Source organism: Quercus robur, chromosome 8 (assembly GCF_932294415.1).
Source record: "Quercus robur chromosome 8, dhQueRobu3.1, whole genome shotgun sequence".
NCBI classification, from domain to species: domain Eukaryota; kingdom Viridiplantae; phylum Streptophyta; class Magnoliopsida; order Fagales; family Fagaceae; genus Quercus; species Quercus robur.
This window is the reverse complement of record NC_065541.1, coordinates 19254409-19277260: the sequence shown is the minus strand read 5'-3', so window position 1 is coordinate 19277260 and position 22852 is coordinate 19254409. Positions and strand designations below refer to the sequence as shown.

General features: G+C 31.4%; 2 long non-coding RNA genes across 5 annotated transcripts; one reads left to right on the top strand and one right to left on the bottom strand.

Moving 5' to 3' along the window:
- The first annotated feature begins 3343 nt into the window (after positions 1 to 3343).
- LOC126694911 (uncharacterized) lies at positions 3344 to 5285 on the top strand. 4 transcript variants are annotated; one of them, XR_007645933.1, is made up of 4 exons: positions 3344 to 3794; positions 3995 to 4090; positions 4765 to 4875; positions 5016 to 5285. It is a non-coding gene; the product is annotated as an uncharacterized LOC126694911 (long non-coding RNA). The 4 variants fall into 4 exon arrangements; XR_007645931.1 differs by lacking the exon at positions 3995 to 4090; XR_007645932.1 differs by having other exon boundaries at positions 4765 to 5285.
- A 7434-nt stretch (positions 5286 to 12719) lies between these two features.
- Positions 12720 to 22201, bottom strand: LOC126694907 (uncharacterized). Its single transcript, XR_007645927.1, has 2 exons — positions 22139 to 22201; positions 12720 to 13041 (listed from the first exon to the last, which is right to left on the bottom strand). It is a non-coding gene; the product is annotated as an uncharacterized LOC126694907 (long non-coding RNA).
- Between the last annotated feature and the right edge of the window lie 651 nt (positions 22202 to 22852).

Here is a 22852-nt window from a genome sequence, read left to right as displayed (position 1 = left end):
TTTTAGTCAAAAAAAAAAAAAAAAAGAGAAAAAAGAAAAAGAGGAAAAGACAAAACTCTAGCTCCCTAGCACTCTCCCTCTCCCTTTCACTAAAAAACCAGTGCCCCCACCCTTTTTTTTTTTTTCAATCCCCTGCCTCCCTTGCCCCCTCACTCAATTAACACACCTATTTCACTATTCACTAAAAAACAAGCGCCCCCACCTTTTTTTTTTTTTTTAATTTTCAATCCCTTGCCCTCCCTTGCCCCCTCACTAAATTAACACACCTATTTCACTAAAAAAAAAAAAAACCCTTATCTCCATCTACTGTTCATTCTCACTCTTTCTCCCAATCATAATCAAACCCAAAAGGTTGGTCTTCTTAGATCCTTATCTTTGGATTTTTTTTTTCTTTTTTGTTAATGTATTGTGGTTTAGTAAATTTATTTGCTTGTTTATTTCATTTATCTAAATTTTGGGTTTGGTTTAGATATACCTCTTTCATAATATATCATCTAGTATTGTAGGCAAAGTTTTTGATAGTTTGGTACTAGCCCATAGTGTAATGTTTGTGTGTATTGGTGGCCTCAACCAATCTATTTCACTATTCACTAAAAAACACCTATTTCACTATTCACTCAATTAACACACTTATTTCACTATTCACTAAAAAACAAGCGCCCCCACCTTTTTTTTTTCTTTTCAATCCCCTGCCCTCCCTTGCCCCCTCACTAAATTAACACACCTATTTCACTAATAAAAAAAAAAAAAAAAAAAAACCCTTATCTCCATCTACTGTTCATTCTCACTCTTTCTCCCAATCATAATCAAACCCAAAAGGTTGGTCTTCTTAGATCCTTATCTTTGGATTTTTTTCTTTTTTGTTAATGTATTGTGGTTTAGTAAATTTATTTGCTTGTTTATTTCATTTATCTAAATTTTGGGTTTGGTTTAGATATACCTCTTTCATAATATATCATCTAGTATTGTAGGCAAAGTTCTTGATAGTTTGGTACTAGCCCATAGTGTAATGTTTGTGTGTATTGGTGGCCTCAACCAATCTGTTGATTCATGGGAAGCGTTTTTCACTTGATAATAGTGCTTTGTTCAATTTGTGTTTTAACCTTTTAGAGTTTTCCCTGTTTGAGTTTGCCTCTTCTTTGTTAGTAAAGTTCCAAGTAAAGACAAAAGTAGCTTATAGTTATATAATAGGATTGGTGATTATATTATTCTTTTATTATTTATATTCAATATATATTGATAGATCATATTAGACTAAAGAATAAATGTAGTTCAAACACACACACACACACGTGTATATATAACAATCTCTAAAGTTATATTATTTTATTTATATTTATATTAAAAATGAAAAATACCAAAGTTCTAAATTTTTTTTTCCAATATTTTCTATAAATTAACTTATGATATGATAAGTGGTTATTGGAGGGAACAATCAGTCAATTGAAAGAGGTGATAGCTTTTATTATAGAAAATGTTTTGAAATCGATGGGCTTTAATTATATGCAAGAAACTACTACACATAAATATTTTCTCAGTATAATCAACATTAAATTTTTTTTGCTATTTTATTTAGGTTGTCGAAATAAGTGATAAATTTGCTCATTATAATTTTCAATTAATTGTTATTGTTGGTACATATGTGATTTCATGTGACTTGTTGTGGTGATGGATATATTGTTAAGGGTGATGGAGATGTACTATTAATATGGTTATTGGTGGTAGATGTATTCTTTTAAGTTCTCATTAACTAGAACACTACAATGTTCTTATATATTTATTGAGTTTAATTTAAAATATTGCAGACCAATGCTAGAGGAGGAGATCACAATGTAAATAATGACACAAGATGACTATGAGGAGGAAGATGACTCTTAGATGGAGGACGACACTGACTCAGATTGTAATTGATCTTCCAATATTTATGCTTTCAAGTTTAGTAAAGGATATAATATAGCCTTCGTGTATTATTGAACAACATGCTATTTTGTAGACCTTTTAATATTTTCATTTTTAATGCACTTATTAGTTTTGAACAATTATGGATTTGTGTTTGTTATTTGAATGGAGAAACTTTTATGAACAATTATGGATTTGTGTTTGTAATTTATATATTAATTATTCCATATACAGAAATATTTGATATTATCAAATAAAATAAAAATATCATAAATTTTTTTTCGACGGAGCTATTTTTTTGCAAATAATGTATGAGTGACGAGATAAATGGTTTTTCATAACGGCTAAAGTTCGTCAAAAAAACGTAATTGGTTGCATTGATGTTATATTTTCGATGAAAAACTAGGTATTTACGATGACTTTTAGTCGTCGAAAAAATACAATAATGACGGTCATTGTTCATCGCAAAAGGTATTTGGTCGACCAACTTCCTTGTTTGAAGTTCTATTTTTGACGACAAGGCAAGTATTTATGATGACTTTTAGTTGTCGAAAAAAATACATTAACGACAGCCTTAGTTTGTCGCAAACTCTATTTGGTCGTCCAACTTCCTCGTATGAAGTTGAATTTGCGACGGCAATTATTAGGTACTTACGACGGAGTTTTGCTGTCGAAAATAAGTGTTAGCGACGGCCTTGTCGGCAATATAGTATTACCGACAAGGCTTTTGCCGACGGACGTCGATGGCTTTTTGCCGTCAGTAATATGAATTTGCGACGGCTTTTTGTGCTTTTGCGATGAACTTTGACCATTGCAAATAAGCTTATTTTTTGTAGTGATAGAACAAATATTGGTCTAACGTAGATATCTTAAAAGTACTTGAATGTAGAAAAAAAATCACACACACAATCCAAAGCGAGCAGAACAGATTCTGGTCTTCCTTAGCATGAATTAGAATGGAACAAGATTGTGAGATGGAAATTTTCGAATTAATTGGTGTCTTAGAGAAGGAGTGAACAAAACTACAATGTACTGATGGGAAGAAACATACTTTACACTAATAGGCCAATTTCTCCTTTCAAGGATCTTTAGTTATGAGAATTTACAATACTTTCATTTTGTAGTATTAATATTGTTTTATAGAAAAAAGGGCTAAAATTACAAATTACACCATATAATTTTAACATGTTTTCAATTCAATACTTTTACATTTTAGTCCTTTATTTTTTTTTCAATTTATTATTTTTAACATTCAGAAATGATATTCACTACAAAAAAGTGGACCTGTTTCAACCCTTATTTTTCGAGGGTTTATTAAAATTTGTCCAAATAAACACTAAATATAACACGCGGGTGACTATTACGACACTTACTGAGAAACTTCAAAATAAATCAACATATAACCCTTGAAATAAGTGCTGAAAAAAATGGCGAGTGACTATTACTAGGCTTACTGAGAACCTTTAAAATAAGTCAACGTATAACCCTTGAAATAAGTGCTGAAAAAAAATGGCGGGCACACCAATGTGAGTTTTCACTCTAAAATTTGTAGATTTCCCAGTACCCCTCGAAAAAATACTGTAAAACATAAAGACTGATTTATTTCTAAGCAAGACTCAAAAATTTTGTATGAAAATTTCACATTTTCGTTCTCAAAGTATTTAGGTCCTCCCTGGCTTATTCTCTTTCATTTATTTTTCCTCTTTTTCCTTTGATTGCTCTTTCTCTCTCTTGCGCTCTCTCTCGAAGTAGATCGCGTTTTCTCTATGTGCGAAGATGAATCACCAGAATGTGAGGAATCTCTGATCGGAGGAAGGAATTTTCCGACGAGGACAGCAGCGCCGACGAGAACTGTCATACTCTCTCGGTTACCACCTCCGGCGAATCTTCCGATGGTATTTTTTATTTTTGTAAAAATTAAGTTCGTATCTTGATCATACATAACGCAATCATAGTGATTGAATATTGTGCATTGCTCTGTGCCTCAATCTTTTTTTTTATTGATTGACTATGGAAATTAGGGTTCAATTTTAGTGTGTGATTTACTAATTTAGGGTTCAATTTTGGTGTGTGATTTTAAACTTTGCTTTTGTAGCTGAGTATTTTTACAATTCAACATTTCAACCAGCTATAGATGGAGTACTGATGTTATTGTTACAATTCAATTCAACATTTCAATCATTTCATATAGGTTAGTAAAAATTCTAAGTCTTTTTTGCAATTTTTTATTATAAATTAGTCTTTTTGTAATTCTATATTCAATTAATTTAGCAGGCTGATGCGAAAGGAAATAATAAAATTGGCTTGGCCAAGCTAGGATTGATTTTGGTTTTAGATTTGTGATTAATCGGGCTCTCTTGTGGTTGAGATTCATTCAATAGATAGTGTCCAAGGAAACTACTATAGCATTTTAATGAAATTAATAGAATCTGTCTAAAATTTCCAGACTTCTACAACTGGAACAGAATTAAGATTAGATACTGTGATGGGGCATCATTTATTGGTGATGTAGAAGCAGTCAATCCAGTAACTCTTAGATCTGGCTCATGGACCATTAGAAGAAGTTGATGTGGGTAATTTTTTTTTTTTTTTGGTTTAATAAATCTAAGCAAAGATTGTTAATGATTGTGACCCCTGTTCTGGGTTTTGGAGTATGGATGTTAAATTTGCTTGCTTGGTTCTCCACTCACTACTGATATTTGGTAGGACGGGTAATATTAGTTTCCATGCAACTTTGATTCTTTCTGATGTCTTTAGTTTGGTTTCAATCAAATTGAAATTTAGGCTTTATTATTTTATGGACTTTGCCTATTTAGAGTGGTTAACTTCTTTTCTGCTTATTTCCTTATAATTTGGCCTTCCCAGTCATGTAGATTGGGCTCCCCACTTGCTGCTGATATTTGGTAGACATATTTTCAAGAATCAACTATGTTGAAACAATCACCTAGTAGAAATCAGAGGTTAAAAGGTTTCAAGGTGAAGCATGCAATACTGATATGTCTTTTGCTTGCCATTTGCATCTGGTTGCTTTACCAAGACAGACACTCCCATGAAAGGTTTGTAGATATATTTGCTGGGAAATTAACAAACTTTTGGTATCATTCTCTCTTTTTCAGAAACTTGAGGGCACCCATAATGGCTGAAATGTTCAATTGTACTAGCTGATAACTTCTTCCTTTGGAGATGATGATGAAGAATAAAATGTATCAAAACTTTTTACTCTTGGACAGATTTGGTCTTTGTACAAAGTGTGGTTGTTGATATCTTTTCTCTTAAACAATAATTGACAATAATTTGTAGGTTGAGTTTAGAGATCAAAGAAAGTGTAATTGTAGCAATATACCACTTTTGCTATACATCAATATCATAGCATATCATCTCAACAATCGTGAATTTTTGTGTGTGTATATATATATATTGTGCATGATTGTGGTTTTTTTTTTTTTTTTTTTTTTTTTTTTTTAAATAAAATAAAATCTTGTTTTGAGGGTCAAGAGGACCCTTAAATAACCTTATTTATCAAGGGTTGTAAATATAAATCTTTTAAACCTTGGTAAAAGGTTATTTAAGGGTCTCTTGACCCTTAAAATAAGATTAAAGCATTTGTTTTGAGGGCCACGAAGGCCTTCAAAATTTCCTTTTCGACGGTATATATTTCGAAGGTTATCAAGGGTCAATTGGACTCTTAAAATAATTTTTTTCAAGGTTTTTTAATACTTTTTTTAAGGGTTTTGACCCTTGAAAAAAGTCATATTTGTTGTAGTGATTGTTTTGGTGGATTTAATGGGGTTGATTGAACAGAAGGACTGCATTAAAAATGAATGGAAGTTAATTGACTAAAATGAAAATTAAATAACTGAATTGAAAACAGGTAAATGTTAGAGTATAGGACAGGTATACATTAACATTATTCCAACATCTTAGTGTACGTTTGGATACATGTCCACGTCTGGTGTCTAGTGTTTCACCTTTTTTTTTTTTTTTGTTTAAGAATGGCATTTCTGTCTTTTTCAATAGGTCCTGTGCACTGTTTACGAGAACTACAAATCTCTTCTTTCACCAAAAATTTCATTAAAAATAGATTCCACAGCACTATTCACACATTTAAAAATTATTTTGCTACAGTGTTTTCAACTTTCAGCAAAATAAGCGGTATCCAAACAAATCTTTACTGTCCTATTTTAAGCCAAGATTTCATTTTTCTTGGAGCTCAATCGCAACAACATTTAACAATATATATTCTGCTTTAAATACTATCCGGAATGGGTAAACTAAAGATGTGAACATATATAGTCAAAAACAGAAACAACGTTCATGCATGCAAGAGAAATTTTGGTGTGATTGCTTATTTCTTGAGGCACTAAAAGCCCTGGACATAAATTTCTATTCATATTTGTGGTTAAAGGGTAACCAAATATTAGTGCTTTAGAAAAAAAAAAAAAAAAAAAAAAACCGTCTTAGCGCAAAACAAGCTTATGGTTTGTTTTCCACCAAGAACTAGAAGAAGAAGAAGAAGAAGAAAAAAAAAGATACCCAACACGAGAGAATTAATTACTCCAATCAATAGAGCAAAAGAAAGAAACCAAACATAAAGGCATCCAGATAATTTATTTTAATAAAGCTTGAGAAGCTGGTACTCACTTGAATTGGATGGTTCAGAGTAGAGACGATGAAGAATGAACTGTAAACTTCTATTTCTCTGGCAAGAATGAATGGAAGATTAGCAGTAAAGTTGAAAACTCAAAAGGGTACAGAAGCTTTTGGATATTACATTGCGCAGATAGCATGCGGGGACGGGGTCATGCAAAGTGAACTTTTACTTTTACAAACAAACAAAAGCAGGGATTGGTCATATACTAATATTGTACGACCAAGTCAAGTCTCATTGCATAACTTTCGAAGTCAATTGGTTGGAAAATCATTACGTTGATCTTTCCTTTCAATTTACAAACTGTTGAATTATATTTCAAAATCAATGATGTAATTGAAATTTAAAAAGATTTGTGAACATTTGTTTTTTAAAGAGCATAAATCAATTTGTTTAATCCTATTTCATATCCCTATCCCATTATCACAAAGCAAAATCTTTTGTATATCAAAATATAGACGTGGGTGAATTGAGGGTACGAGAGAGAATGAGATGATTGAATGTTTTTAAAAATAATTAAGTTGCAATCTGCATCCTTAAATTTTGAGATAATTTTGATTTTGTTTTTAAAATTTCAAAAGTTGGATCCGTACCTCTACTATTATTGTTTGGATTTAAGTCATTTTGTTAATGTATTGTGATGAGATATCTATTGAATACCAACTAAGCTCAAAAGTGGGGTTTTTTTTTTTTTTTTTTCATCATTAAGAACTACATCATTTTAAACCGTATTAAAGTCCTTTCAAATATTATTTTGAAAAATTGCAATTTACACCCTTAAATTTTTGGATAGCCTAAAAATTTCAAATTTTCAATTTGAAAAACTACTTTATTTTAAGTTGAGATGATACTTAACGAACACCTCATCACCACGCCTCAACAAAATGGCTTATATTCAAAATATTTGTAATGTTAGGGGTACATATCAAAATTTTGTAACTTTAAAGGACAAAATCAAAATTACACCAAAATTTAAGGGTACAAATTTTAGTTTTGTCTTTTAAGAGGAAGCGAAATAGAGATCCCTCCCCTTAATTTATATGTTTAAAAAATTAAAATGAGATAAATATGAACCCTCTTTTGCTCAATTTAAAACAAATAGAGATAAATTGATATCATATGGACCAAATGGACCCTTTATTTATTTTATAATATAAGTAGTATTCTATCCAAATTTGTTAAATTTGATGAATTAAAAATGAGTACTTTGTGGGTATCTTATCTTCAAACTCTTTTACCTGCCTTTAAAAAGTAATAAAAAAGTGTGAGTTGTTTAAAAAAGTTCATGCTCAAAATAATGTCTAAAAACAACCCTCATTCTCCTTCTACCCTACTCCCCACCCCCATATATCTAATCTCACTATTATAGTGCCTGATTAATATGAGGTGATTGTAGGCCTATGCATATCGAATAATTATAGGAAAGAATTCTTAAAAATAACCCTAATATGTTGGTTAGAAGTTTATAAGGTGCTCATGAATTACATAATTTAATATTTCACTAGACCAATCACAAAGATGTCTTGTTTAGGCTCAATTGTTATGCTATTATAAAATAACTAGTAAGTTGCCAGTGCGATGCACGGATAATTTTGTAATATTTTATGTAAAATAATTTTGGATAATATTGTACATATATTATAAAGAAAAAAGTAAATTAAAGTAAAGAAACATAAAAATTTTAAGATATTAAAAATTAGTTTAGTATCTTCACTGCATATTTGTACCCTTCTTAAGGTAAGATTAATTTTTTTTTTTAAACCATGAAACCAAAAATAAATGCAAAAGAGTAATGGGACTATGAAAATCAACTAATTTGTATTGTGTTCACATATTTCATCATACCATGAAATGAAAGTATGCCAAACTCTCTAATCGTCTTCCACTCGTCGATAGTGCGACATTATGACATGGTTTGGACAAATATGTATGCATGTGTCTTATAGATGATTTAAAATTGAACCATGATAGAATATGGCTTTACATTGCACACCAAATATTCTCTCTACTTATATACCCAAAACAAAAATTATCCAACCAAATTACCCAAACCTAAATCATATGTAAGCCCCTAATTTTAAAAAGAAAAAGGAAAAAAAAAATGCCCGTAGGGGTTTCGGCATCTTGATGGTAGTGGGTGGCTTGTATAACAAAGACGGTGACCCCTTAGATTCCTCTTTCTCTCTCTTTCAAATGTTTTGTCAGTCTTAAGTTTTTTACTTTGGTAATATATAGTAAAACAGTGTGTTTTATTTAACAATTCTCAACATTTTTGTGTCTCTCTGTTTTTCTTTAGGGCCTTATTTGGTTAGTTATTACTATTAGTCCTTATTTTTTTTTTTATGTTTTTTTAAAATACTAAAACGGTGGGTGTGCTAAAAGATATGAAGAATAGAAAAAGGTGTGGTGTAAGTTTAGTAAATTAATGAGACATTAATAAGCTAACAGTAAAATAAGTTAATATGAACTTTTGAGTAATAGTAAAAAAACTTAATGAAAGAGGTCAAAAAAAATTCTAAATGCAAAATTAGAGCACCACTTGGCAGGACATCATGCACTCCCATATAAGGTCCCTGCTTTTATATATATATTGATGATGAGGCCAAATGAGTGCGTCATTTATTTATTGTTTAAATAACAAAGAGTAAAAAAAAAAAAAAAAAAAAAAAAAAAAAAAAAAAAAAAAAAAAAAAGAGGCTAAAATGCAAAACCAACCTCTATATTTCATGAAAATTCATTTTAGTCCTATAACTTTGTTTTCATTCATTTCAGTCCTTTAACTTTCTAGTTTATTCAATTAAGGCTTTTCCATCAACTTTTGTTATATATTGTGGTTAATTTTTCATTTTTTTAAAAATATTTTTCTTCAAAATTTTTAAATTAAATAAAAAAAATCAATTAATGGTTGAAAAATATTTTCTAGATTTTTTTTCAAAAATTTTTAACAAAAGTTGACAAAAGGATCTTTTTTTTTTAGCAGAAATGATAGTAGACCTTATTGATATATATCACTTTATACAATGGGGAAGAGAAAAGAGGGGCATTCTAATAACCAAACAATGACCTTCTCTTTCTCTTTTGCAGCATTAGCTAAAGCTAGTGCAACTCGATTACATCTTAAAGGAATACTAGAAAAAGAAAGAAAATTAAAATTATCCTTAATAATAGCAATATCTTCCAAAATCCACGCCACCTCAGATAGGATCATACACCGCCTTTGTATCTTTCGTATTGCACTGGACACTCAAATGCCTTCGTTTTAATTTATATTCTAGTTTTGATTTGTAGCATTTGACAAATATGCTTTTTCTTTGTCTGCCACTGTTTGATTGTCCAGTGCTATTGCTTATTTGCTTATGCTTTTTGGGTTAAAGTTCATCTGGTACAATTTGTACAACATAGGGACATAAAGTCTCTTTAGTTTTTGTTTGGTTGAGACTAGAGCCTACAGATTTAATTTACATAGGATCATACACTCTGCCTTATTTAACAACCTCATATCTAGTCAAAAACTACAAATCAAAGTGATGTTATGTTTGTAGATGGCGCAAGCTAGATATCACATCTAATATTTTTTTGGAGATGTTGATAAGATCTAGTAGTTATTTCAAGGCTATACTATTTTATTATAACAATATCTTGATGTGAAAAATGTAAATAGTTAGTTGTTTTTATTTCTTATATTCAGTTTTTTTTCCTAAGTATGTTCATATTTGTGAAATATTTAACATGCAGTTGCTATTGAAAATAAAGAAGATGACACTACAAAAACTAGCATGAGAGACAATTCTATGATAGTAAATCATGAAGGTCAAAGTGAAAATTTACTTGGAAAGGTTGTGAACTGTGAAAAGGAAGCTTATAAGTTATATAATGAATATGCCATGCAAATTGGGTTTAGTATAAGGAAAAATAAAATAATATATGATGATGCCAAAAATCGTCAGTGAGCCGCACAGTCCTCACATGCTCTAGACAGAACCTGCGAAACAAAAACAAAAAAAACCTTGTGGAGAGTACCGGTGTGGTACTAATCAAATACCCTCCGAAGGTTAAGTTAGAGAGAATTTCTACAAATCTAGAGTGGCAGAGCTAGGAAAATTATGTGTACCTTGGTTTGTGAGGGTTTTGGGGTTTTTATAGTAGCGTAGAACTGACATTCGTTTCTTAGCAGAGAGGGTCTTTCCTTGTAGGGAAGATCCTCATTAATGCAGGTATTTTGTTGGATCCTTTCCTTATAGGGATTCCTTTGATTGGGTTTGGTCGTGGGACACAAGACATTTCCATATATAGACATTCGTGGAGATCATGCTAAGCCACACTAGACCCGTCGGCCTCTTCAACCCGTTGGTCACTCACCTCGTCCAAAGATTTCTCGTCAGCTTCACGGAGACGCTCATCAGATGTCGTGGGGCCGTTGGCCATATGGTACCGTTAATTAATATGGCAAAAATGTATTAACCCCTTTGCAAATTAATTAATTACCCAAGTTAATTAATTAAGTCAATTTAACATGCAAAGTGTGGAGGCACAAACAAATTACCAATTATACTAATTGCAGTGGAAAATAAATTTAACACAGGTGATTTGTTTACAAAATGGGGAAAACTACCGAGGCAAAACTCCATCGGTTGATTTTAAGGTCACCACTCCCAAGAATCCACTATTATTAATTATAAGCGGTTACAAGTATAAGGAATCTTACCAAACCCTTTAGCCTATCCCGAAATATCAACTTACAGTTGAACCCTTACCCCAATACCCAATTGGACTTATATTGTAGTGGCAATCTTTTCGTTTAATACACGAATCACAGTACGTGACTAACCAATGATGCACAAATCCCAATACGTGACTAACTCCACCAACTTGAAAAAGATTGTTGGCTGCAAAGTTCTTCAGTTTATCAACAATGAAGATCAGGAAACACCTTGGTCACAAAACCCTTGGCATAAAGACACAATAACTTCTACAAAGAGAATAATGAACTAAGCCACTTTTTGCATTTGGTCACACAATGCATGCGCGACGGCCTTCAAAATAATCCTTATATATGTCTAGGGTTATGAGAAAAGAAACCTTACATAAATACATAGGAATATGTGTGTAATCAGATCTGAAAAGTTTGATTTCATAATTCTAGACAGATACAGCTTATGTCGAGCTTTAACATTAAATCTCAATAAAAAGGATTCTGTCGAGTTTTAATGAACAACAGTTTCTTTACTTGTTTCTTGATCAAATTTGCATGACTTCAATACTTAACTTGAACACTTGTTTCTTGAAGTAATAAACCCATCCTAGATCTACCCAATTATAAGTAAAGTGCGTTTTATCAAAGAATTAGCCAATTAAATAAAATATGTCCCTTACAATAATCAAGAGCTGCTATAATACATGTTTGAACTTCATTATAATTATTGTTTTTAGCAAAATATTCGTCTAATTTTTTGATATTTGCTCGCAACAAAACTTATCAGAGGATATTCTTAAATGAGATTGTACTAATTTTTCTATTCTTTTTTGTTTTGTTTTGTTTTGTTTTGTTTTTTTTTTTTTTTTTTTTTTTTTTTTTTTTTTTTTTTTTTAAGTTATTCATATTCATGTTGCAAACTACTCCCCTAAAGTTTAGAGGTGTTTAGATTTTACACTCTGAAATTTCAAAATTTGAATTTTATCCCTTAAATTTTTGTTATGTTTGCATTAGTAGCCCCTCCATCCATAATTTCTGTTAAGTGCTCCATAAGCTTGTCAAGCGTATTTAGTTCATTTAATAAAATGATAACATCATTTTTATTATACATGTCATTTTTAATTATTTAATAATTTGAATTTTTTAGGCTACAAAAATAATAGGAGCATTATTTTATTGGACAAATTAAGCATGCATGACAAGTTTATGTGATACTTAACAAAAGATATTGATGGATGGGCAGCTAATGCAAACATAACAACGCTTCAAGGGGATAAATTTTAATTCTAAAATTTCACGGTGTAGAATCCAAACACCTCCAAATTTTTGTAGTGTGGTTTGCAAATTTAGCCTTAAAAATTAGTATATTAACAACATTAATCATTCCTAATTGCCCTACCACATCAAAAAAAAGGCCAAATAGGTGGTTTTAAAGGGGGCGCAGGGGGGGGGGGGGGAGAGAAGAATAATTACACAAAATTGCAAAATCTGAGACATACAAATCCTTATTATCCAAATACTTAATAATAAATGCATCACTCCAATACTTAACAACATATATAATTCCTAATCAAACCCAATTCTGCCACAACTCAAAACAAACCCCAAAAGAGGGTGAGGAAGGGGGTTCCACAATAATTACACAAAATCTGAGACATACAAATATTTATCATCTCAATAGTTAACAATTATTTCATCATTCCACCCATCTTGTCTCCTTGAAATGATATTGCCTTCTACTTAGAATTCTTCCTAGTTATTTTGTTGGTAGGAACTATCAAATCATCCAAAAATTGCCTACCTATAGATTCGTTCATCATGAAGACTCTGATCACATCCTCTGGTTTTATATCCACATTTGATTCAAAGGAAGAGATCTCTGGCTTGAAATTTGCAAAAGGCTTATGTATCACATCCTCTTCCTCCATTTTGCTTATCTTAGCTTGCAATGCCTTTGGCTCCACTTCATTACCCCCAAACTTCTTTTCGTTATGGAGAGATTTCAAAACAATCTTATAAAATAATGATCCACCTAAAAATATAGTAGAAACACAAGCAGATTATGACAAAATAACAAAATGGGAGGATAATAAGGATTTGGTTCTCCTGGATCATATGAAAGCTTATTTTACTCGTACAAATGACTAAAATAATAATCTGTCCCATAGCACACAATTCCAATCTTGATATGGATGGTGGTCAAATTGTTTTAATATGATTCAGTTGCTACAAGGCTTGTAGCAAAGTATTCAATGCAATTCAAACTTAATGCAAATGTTGACATCTTGCATGAAAATATAGTGAGAGGGTTATAGTACATTTATGTTAATGAATAATGTAATCCAAATATCTTCTCTACATATACATGTGAATCTCATCATTTACATTATTAATCAAGGAATAATGATTTAAAGTCTAGCTCTATGATAATGGCCATGAAGGACATTTTACTTAATGACATAAAAATTCCAAAAACTAAGCATATAAGTATTTTATTTGAGATGCCAAGAGCTTTGTAGCTCAATTGACAATTCTTGGTGTTTCTAACAGAGATGTCTAGTATTTATATTTCCCCTCCCCGAACTTTTGAATTATCAAAACAAATAATAATAATATTTCACTGGAGATATAGGGTCCGTTTGGATTGAGCTTATTTTTGCTGAAACTGAAAACACTGTAGCAAAATAATTTTTAAATGTGTGAATAGTGCCGTGGAACCTATTTTTAATGAAAAAGTTGCTAAAAAGTAGAATTTGTGGGTCTATGAATAGTGCACGGATGCACTGTTTACCGTGGAATAGTCAACAGTGACTACTGTTCATGTTCACAGATGCATTGTTTACCGTGGAATAGTCAACATTTGCGGCTACTATTCATGAATAGTAGCCGCACTCCCAACTTAAACGTGTGCAAAAAAAAAGAAAAAAAGAAAAAGGAAAACGCGAAGCTGAAAACGCAACGCGTTAAATGCTAAATCAAAAAAGCTTCATAATTGGTGTAGTTTGTATAAATTTAATTGATTTGATATTTGCGAACTCAATATTTATGATAAATAGGCCTTTCATGAAAGTAGTTTTCTAAAATCAAAATTGTTGGATTCATTTAAAGTTCTCGCTTCATTATATACATACAATTAAGAATTAAAAGGGTGTAATACATTATCCTTCAAGCATTGAGAAGTTTAAATATGGGTGTATTGCATTCAAGAATGGAAACTGACACGTTCAACATGTAATTTTTTTAATGAAGGAACCCAAAAAATCCTAGAAAAATAAACATGGTGGCTAAGCACTTTGTGAAAATAAAGAGTCTAGCTATGAAGCCAAAAAGCCACTAGACATCCCATGTGTTAAACCTCACAATTCTAACCTGTGACTTTTAAGTTTGGGAGATTTATATGGTTGTTGAAAGGGATAAGTGACTTATTAAGAAGAGGAAGTGCATGTTTATGCATGTGATACTTTGATCGTATTGTAATAAAAGATTACAGGGTATTGATTCATCCATGATAAGTAGAGATTGTATCTTTCTCAAAAGCACCAAGTAATTCCACAAGAAGAATGGTAATATAAGTATATACGCTAATCAAGAAACCAAAAAATAGCAAAAGGTAAGAAAGAAGAACCTAATGGATTTTCGCCCAAAAACCTTGTAGTTCAATGGCATGTCTTGAACTCCTTTACGAGGAAAACCACGGTTCAAGTCCCCCTTCCCCACTTTCAACAATCGAATTATCAAATAACCTAATGGATTTTCACCTTAACAATGTTTATAAAGGTGCAAAATGCCTTACGGCATATAACCAAATGTACGTAGAGTATTGATGGTGATGAAAATGGGTTGTTTGACAAACTAATCACTATCTACTATTTGATTGACTAATCCTTTATATTGGAATGGGTAAAGAGTTCTCCCTTGAAGCTTGTTGTTCTCGCATAAATAGTGGAGAGAAATTTCATGAATACAAAGTAAATGTGCATGCATCAACAAATGCAAAATGCACCAACCTAGAAGTAATTTTTATCAAGTTTTATCAACAAGTGCAAAATGCATGAACCTATATTTTTGTATTTGGAGTGTTGAAGATTTAAGGTGTAAATGCACTTTTAGTCCCTACATTTTGTTTTTTTTGTTTTTTTTTTTTTTTTTTTTTCGTTCCTACATTTTAATTTTACCACTTTTAGTCTCTAAATCAATTAACGCGTTCTATTTTGGTTCTTTCTGTTAGCCCACCAACGGAAATTGCTTAGGTGGCAAACTAATGCTGACATGGCCAATTAAAAAATAATTAAAAATTTTAATTAGCATTTTAAAAAATGCCATGTTAGCTTCTAAATATAGAAAAATTTATTAATCAATTTTAACGAAATTAAAAAAGAAAAAACAAAATTAAAAACAATAAAATACATCAATTCAGATCTAATTCATTTTGAACAAGAACACACAAGAACACAATCACAGATTTAAACATCAACACAAGAACATAAACCACAAACCCAGAACCAAACACCAAAAACACAAACTCAAATTTAAACATTAACACAAGATCACAAACATAAAGAACACAATAACAAACATAAACCAATTAAAAAGAGTAATTAAAATTTTTTCTTTTTTTTTCTTTTCATTATTTTTGAAAGAACAAAGTAACATGTTTTTCATGTTCTTCGGGAAAGAACATGAAGGTTGCCTAGAAAATTAAAATAATCAATATTTTCTTTTCTTTTATTACATTTTCTAAGCAAATAAACATGCAAAAATTCATTCAAAATCCCTTTCTTCCGCTGAATTCTCCAACAAATCAAACCCATAAACCTAGAAAAATAATAAAATCCACATGAAAAAAACAAACTCAGAAATTTAAAATAAACACAGCAGTAACCCGAAACCACCAAACCCAATCAAATCTCTTCCGCCCCTCTTTTCACTCTCATCCACTTCTCTTTTTTCTCTCTAGACCATTTCCCAAAATCAAATCTCTCTATCTCTCTCTCTCTCTCTCTCTCTCCAAACCCAATCACTCTCTCTCTCTCTCTCTCTGTGTGGTGAAACCCTAATTCCCAATTGATCCGCAAATGCCGCCTCTGAACAACAAATCCATGATGATAAACACCAGACCAAGAAGAATCAGCGGCGACTCCGACGAATCGGAGACGCCGTCGAACAATCTCTGGGTCGGTAACCTAGCCAGCGATGTTGCAGACTCAAATCTCATGGATCTCTTTGCCCAGTACGGTGCGCTTGATAGCGTCACCTCCTACTTTTCTCACAGCTACGCTTTCGTCTTCTTCAAGCGAATTGAAGACGCTAAGGCCACCAAGGATACCTTACAAGGCGCCAATCTCCATGGCCACCCTATCAAGATCGAGTTTGCTCGTCCAGTTTGTTCTCATCAATTTGTTCTTCTCCTGTGTATATATGTAAATATGATTTGTTTCGTGACTTTGAAATTTTGTGCATTTTTTTATGTTTGTTATTGTGTTCTTTGTGTTTGTGATCTTGTGTTAATGTTTAAATTTGAGTTTGCGTTTTTTGTGTTTGGTTTTGGGTTTGTGGTTTATGTTCTTGTGTTGATGTTTAAATTTGTGATTATGTTCTTGTTCAAAATGAATTAGATCTGAATTGATTTATTTTATTGTTTTTAATTTTGTTTTTTCTTTTTTAATTTCGTTAAAATTGATTAATAAATTTTTTTATATTTAGAAGCTGACATGGCATTTTTTTAAATGCTAATTAAATTTTTTTATTATTTTTTAATTGGCCACGTCAGCATCAGTGTGCCCCCTAAGCAATTTCCGTTGGTAGGCTAACGGAAATAACCAAAATAAAACGCGTTAATTGATTTAGGGACTAAAAGTGATAAAATTAAAATGTAGAAACTAAAATGAAAAAAAGCCAAAATATAGGGATTAAAAGTGCATTTACGCCAAGATTTAAATGTGGAAACCTAATGGTTAGTTAGATCATTTTTTTTTTCTTTTTGCATGAGATTGAGATTTGTCTAAATCTAGACTTACGAACATAGATTTTCGTTTTGGTTGTTGGGATATAGATTTGAGGAAATTCGCTGTATTAGAATTGTGTAATTTTTTTTCTTTTTCTTTTTATTGGAGGACTATGAATGTTTTTTGCCCATGTGCATAGATCTTAAACCTGGCCACCCATCCGATGCTAACCATCCAACCAAACATAAGGTGCGGGACGATATAATTCAACCCTTCATTCCGGTAGCAAGTGAAAGAGTGTGCCATCCAAAAGGATCAGGTCGAGTGGCTGTTGTACACAAAATCAGATACAACTCAACCTGTAAACATCCCTATTTTTCGTTTACAACATTTTTTCTTATATATAATTAAAAACTTTATTGGGGAAAAAAAAAAATTTGATGGAATACAAAGAACCCGAGCACATAGGCAGTGTGTGCCAATGAAACAGGAAAACACCAAATCTAAGACTCATGAAATGTACATATTTGTCAATCAAATCAGATAAAGAGATAAACGTGAAAATACCTGCATTCATCCATTCAAATAAAATCTGGAAAAAAGGATGGTTTATTTTTTCTATTACAATTTGCATTTGCAAGTGGTAACTATTGGCAGAATCCCACTGCATATCAAATATTTTCATGCGCACAATACCACTCTATATAGAATATCTTTCAATGGCACAATACCACTGTCCTATGTCATGTTGTAGCAAGAATATGTAACTGTCTTTCCCAATTCCTCTTCTCATCAACAAAAATTTTAATCTTGTTATCTCTAGAAATTTTTTAGTTGATTTTTTTAATATATATCAATTTTCATTCATATTTGAGTCTTTGCATTCAAAATAATGTTCTTACTTCACTATATTAATGCTAAATTCTTGATTATATCTGATACTATTAAATCTAACTAATGTACCAAGAACTAGGTTCTTTTTTTTATTTTATTAATCATCATGATGATTTAACTTTTAAAAAGTTAAGTATGGACAAGTTAGAACTATTTATACATTGATCAAAACTAAACAATTTAGAAAGCAATATAACTCTGGATTCCAATAATGAATTTTCAATTCCCAAAAAGTGTCCTTTCAAATCTATGGTTTTTTTTTAATAGATAATGCGGTTGCCTATATTAAGAGAGAAATTGTTGAGAAATGAAAAGTTTAACTCAAATTTGATACTTGATTGTTTTAGTTTCCTAAAACTACTAAAGTTTAAATTATTTTCGTTTTTTTTTTTACTATTATATATAACATAATATATAGTATGCAAAAAGAAAAATAAAATTAATTATAACAGAATTAATTTGGCCACCAAAGCAATTAAGACATTTAGGTCAAAAATTCCAACTATTAGGTCAAAAATTAAGACATTTAGGAACCATCGTGATTGAGCTTATTTATTCGAAAGGGAAAGGAGGTAAATTATAGAACTCAAACCAAGTTTAATATACTGAATAAACAGTTAAAAGGGACCTCTAGTGGAGATTGATATTCTTAGTCTCGAGCAAATTTAATATAGGTTGCACCAATCATTTTGAGAGTGATTATACAGCATTCAAGTTGTGATGAAACCACACTTGAATGAATTAGAATCATAAATTAGGATAAAACAAGAAAAAAATTGAATGAATATAAATATAAGGATAATGCCATTTATAGTCACGAATAATTTCATGATGAATACACAGGTTTAGGGTCCTTGGGCCCTGAGGTTCATTATCTACCCGTATATTGGGCCTATGGCCCAAGCCGAGGACAAAGACCAGCCCGAAAAGGAGAAGCCTTCGTTAGAAGAGACTGTGTTGAAAAATAGAAAGGTGGGATTTGGTCATAATAGCTCCAGAGAGTGTGCCGAGGATGAAAACGTCCTCAGCCAGACTAAGTCGAGGTCCTGGGAGATGATTTATCAGCAAGGGTGACAACCCCAGAAATTCAATTGGAGTGGACAAACATTGCAGAGATATCTTATAAGGAAGAGTCCCAAAATCTCTTAGGTGAAAGCTGTTGCCTCCACATTAAATGCACTGCAGCTAACTCTCTGGCCACATTAATGTGGAGGTAATGCCTGAACAGTGGATTTCAGCGTTACAGCTACTACATAAGGACATATGGGGAGTGCTAATGGGACAAGTATCCAAATCAACCGTCTAGCATGCACGTGGAAGGTGGAGATGAAAAGGAAAGACAGTATAAAAGGAGAGGGAGTGGGTGAGAAAAGGGGATCGACAAATCCAGGAAAGAAACACTGTAGCAGTCTACAATCAAATTTGTAACGTTACCTAAAAACTTTATATAAGAACCACTGTCTTCGGATTTCGCCGAGGACGTTTTTTCTTCAGTTTACACTTGTGTATTTTCATTCTTTTGTCATCAAACCTATCTAACTCGTTGTTCGGTTAACTAAAACCTAGTTTTCTAACCCATTCTCTACAAATTTATTGTTTTGGGCTTTTTGGGCCTAAGCCCATCTACGTGTTGGGCTAGGAATTCTATTCTGGTCCTTACAACAGGAATAACAAAGATATGGGAAGAAAATTGTTACATATTGGTAGATGACCCAAAAGCTTCTCAACTAATTAACCCAAAAGAATAAAAAACATGATGCAAAGAAGTAAAGCCAAATTGATGATTAAAGAAGCTTGTATCATCAGCATATTTTTTTTCCACAGATTATTAAATCATACATACAAAGTATGTCAATTAAGAATAGCTATGAAAGATGTTCACAACCACTGAACATCAGCATGCCAGAAGCGTGCACTGCTTTTGTACACTAACCCCAAGGTATAGACCAAGTATTCCTAGGGATAGATGAATCCCAAATATGTGATTCTGCAACCAAAAAAGAAAAACCAAATCAGATCAAATGGAACTATGGCCTTTGCAAAAAGTATGTTAAATCAAGAAAAGATCAAGTATTTCCCCAAATTTAAAATCTTTTTTTTTTCTACTTATGGTTAGATAAAAAATATGGTTTTGAATCTGAACTTGTCAATTGCATAGCATTGATCATTTTTATTGTCCATTAGAACAAATTATTTCAGTATCAATCTATTCTAGCATATCGATTAAGAGTTAGAAATATTGTCAATTCGTCACATTATTTTATACCATATCAAATTATCAATTCAAAACCAAATAATATAACTTAAAAAAAAAAAAAAGAGTGTAAATTATTTTGATTTTGAGTTGATAATTTGATATGGTGTAAAATAATATATTTTTTTAGAACCTAAGTATAAAATAATATATTTAAATCAAGAAAAGTTCAAGTATGTAATATACAGAAACCAACTTATTTACTGCATGAAACCATCATTCAATTTAAATATGTTGTAGTTTAAAAAAAGCTTCACTATTGCTCATTGTGGCAATTGGCATAAAATTTTTAACCTAACCATTGGAATTTTGGAACATGAAATCTAACCTTCCTTTCTTTGAAGCATATATCATGTTTCCCTGGAGGGGCATGATGTACGTTTAAGCATTACCAACGTGCAACCAGAATTTGCAATGGTAATGAGCTACATGAACAACAATAGCACAGAATAATAAGCAAACATTCTCAGTTTCTCACCCTTGGACAAGTGTAACAAAATTGCAAGTCCAAGAAAGCTCTTTTTGTAGAGAAAAATAGTATTGCCAGATTCTCAGTTTCAATATTATCAAATTTTTGTTTAGCAAATTTTCTTTCTACATAAACAACTATAACCCGCATTGTCAATAAAATTTTGTGGACAACACATGCATTTAAAAATGAATCTAATCTTTTTATATAATCAAGAATTGCTATATTACATGTTTGAACTTCATTATAGTTATTGTTTTTTGTTATTATCTTCATATAATACCATTCCATTATCTTCTAACTCTTTTTAATGAATTTCTTGTCCATTTGCAAAATTTTCATCTAATTTTATGATATTGCTCACAACAAAACTTATCAAAAGATATTCTTAAATGAGATTGTAGTAATTTTTTTTTTAATTTATTCATATTCATGTTGCAAACTACTACTCTAAAGTTTGGAGGTGTTTAGATTTTACACTCTGAAGTTTTAGAATTTGAATTTTGCCCCTTCAAATTTTGTTAGTTTGCATCAGTAGCCTCTCCATTCATATTTTTTGTTAAGTGCCCCATAAGCTTGTAGCATATATTTAGTTCATCTAATAAAATGATGACATCATTTTTATTATACCATGTCATTTTAAATTATTTAATAATTTATATTTTTTAGGCTACAAAAATAATGGGGCATCATTTTATTGGACAAACTAAGCATGTGTGGCAAGTTTGTGGTACTAAAAAAAAAAAAAAATGGTTGGATGAGCAGTTGCTGCAAACATAACAGAGCTTCAAAGGATAAAATCTAAATTCTGAAATTTTTGGGTGTAGAATCAAAACACTCAAAAACTTTAGGGGTGTGGTTTGCAAATATAGCCTTAAAGACTAGTATATTAACAACATAAATCATTCCTAATCACCCAATTCTACCTCATCAAACTAAAGGCCAAAGAGGTAGTTTAGGGTGAGGAGAGAGAGAGAGAGAGAGAGAGAGAGAGAGAGAGGAATAATTACACAAAATTGCAAAATCTAAGACATACAAATCCTTATTATCCAAATACTTAATAATAAATTCATCACTCCAATACTTAACAGCATATATCATTTCTAATCACACCCAATTCTGCCACAACTCAAAACAAACACCAAAGAGGGTGAGGAGGGGGGTTCCCCAATAATTACACAAAATCTGAGACATACAAATATTTATCATCCCAGTAGTTAACAATTATTTCATCACTCCACCTATCTTGTCACCTTGAAATGAAATTGCATTCTCCTAGAATTCTTCCTAGTTATTCTGACGGTAGGAACTATCATATCATCCAAAAATTGCCTACCTATAGATTCCTTCATCATGAAGAATCTAATCACATCCTCTGGTTTTATATCCACATTTGATTCGAAGGAAGAGATCTTCTTTGGCTTGAAATCTGCAAAAGGCTTATATATCTCTGCTCGTCCAATTAATTTTTTGCATTCTATGATTTCTTCCTCCATTTTGCTTATCTTTGCATGCAATGCCTTTGTCTCCACTTCATTGCCCCAGACTTCTTTTCGTTATGGAGAGATTGCGAAACAATCTTATAAAATGACGATCCACCAACAAATACAATAGAAGCACAAGAAGATTATGACAAAAGAACAATATGTGGTAGGATAATAAGGATTTGGTTCTCCTGGATCATATGTAAGCTTATTTTACTCTTAAAATGACTAAAATAATAATCTGTCCCATAGCACACAATTCCAATCTTGATATGGATGGTAGTCAAATCATTTTAATATGATTCAGTTGCTATAAGGCTTGTAGCAAAGTATTCAATGCAATTCAAACTTAATGTGAATGTTGACATCTTGTATGAATATCTTGTGAGAGGGTTATAGTACATTTGTGTTAATGAATAATGTACTCCAAATATCTTCTCTACATATAGATGTGAATCTCATCATTTACATTATTAGCCAATGAATTATGATAATGGCCATGAAGGACATTTTACTTAATGACATAAGAATTCCAAAAACTAAGCATATAAGTATTTCATTTGAGA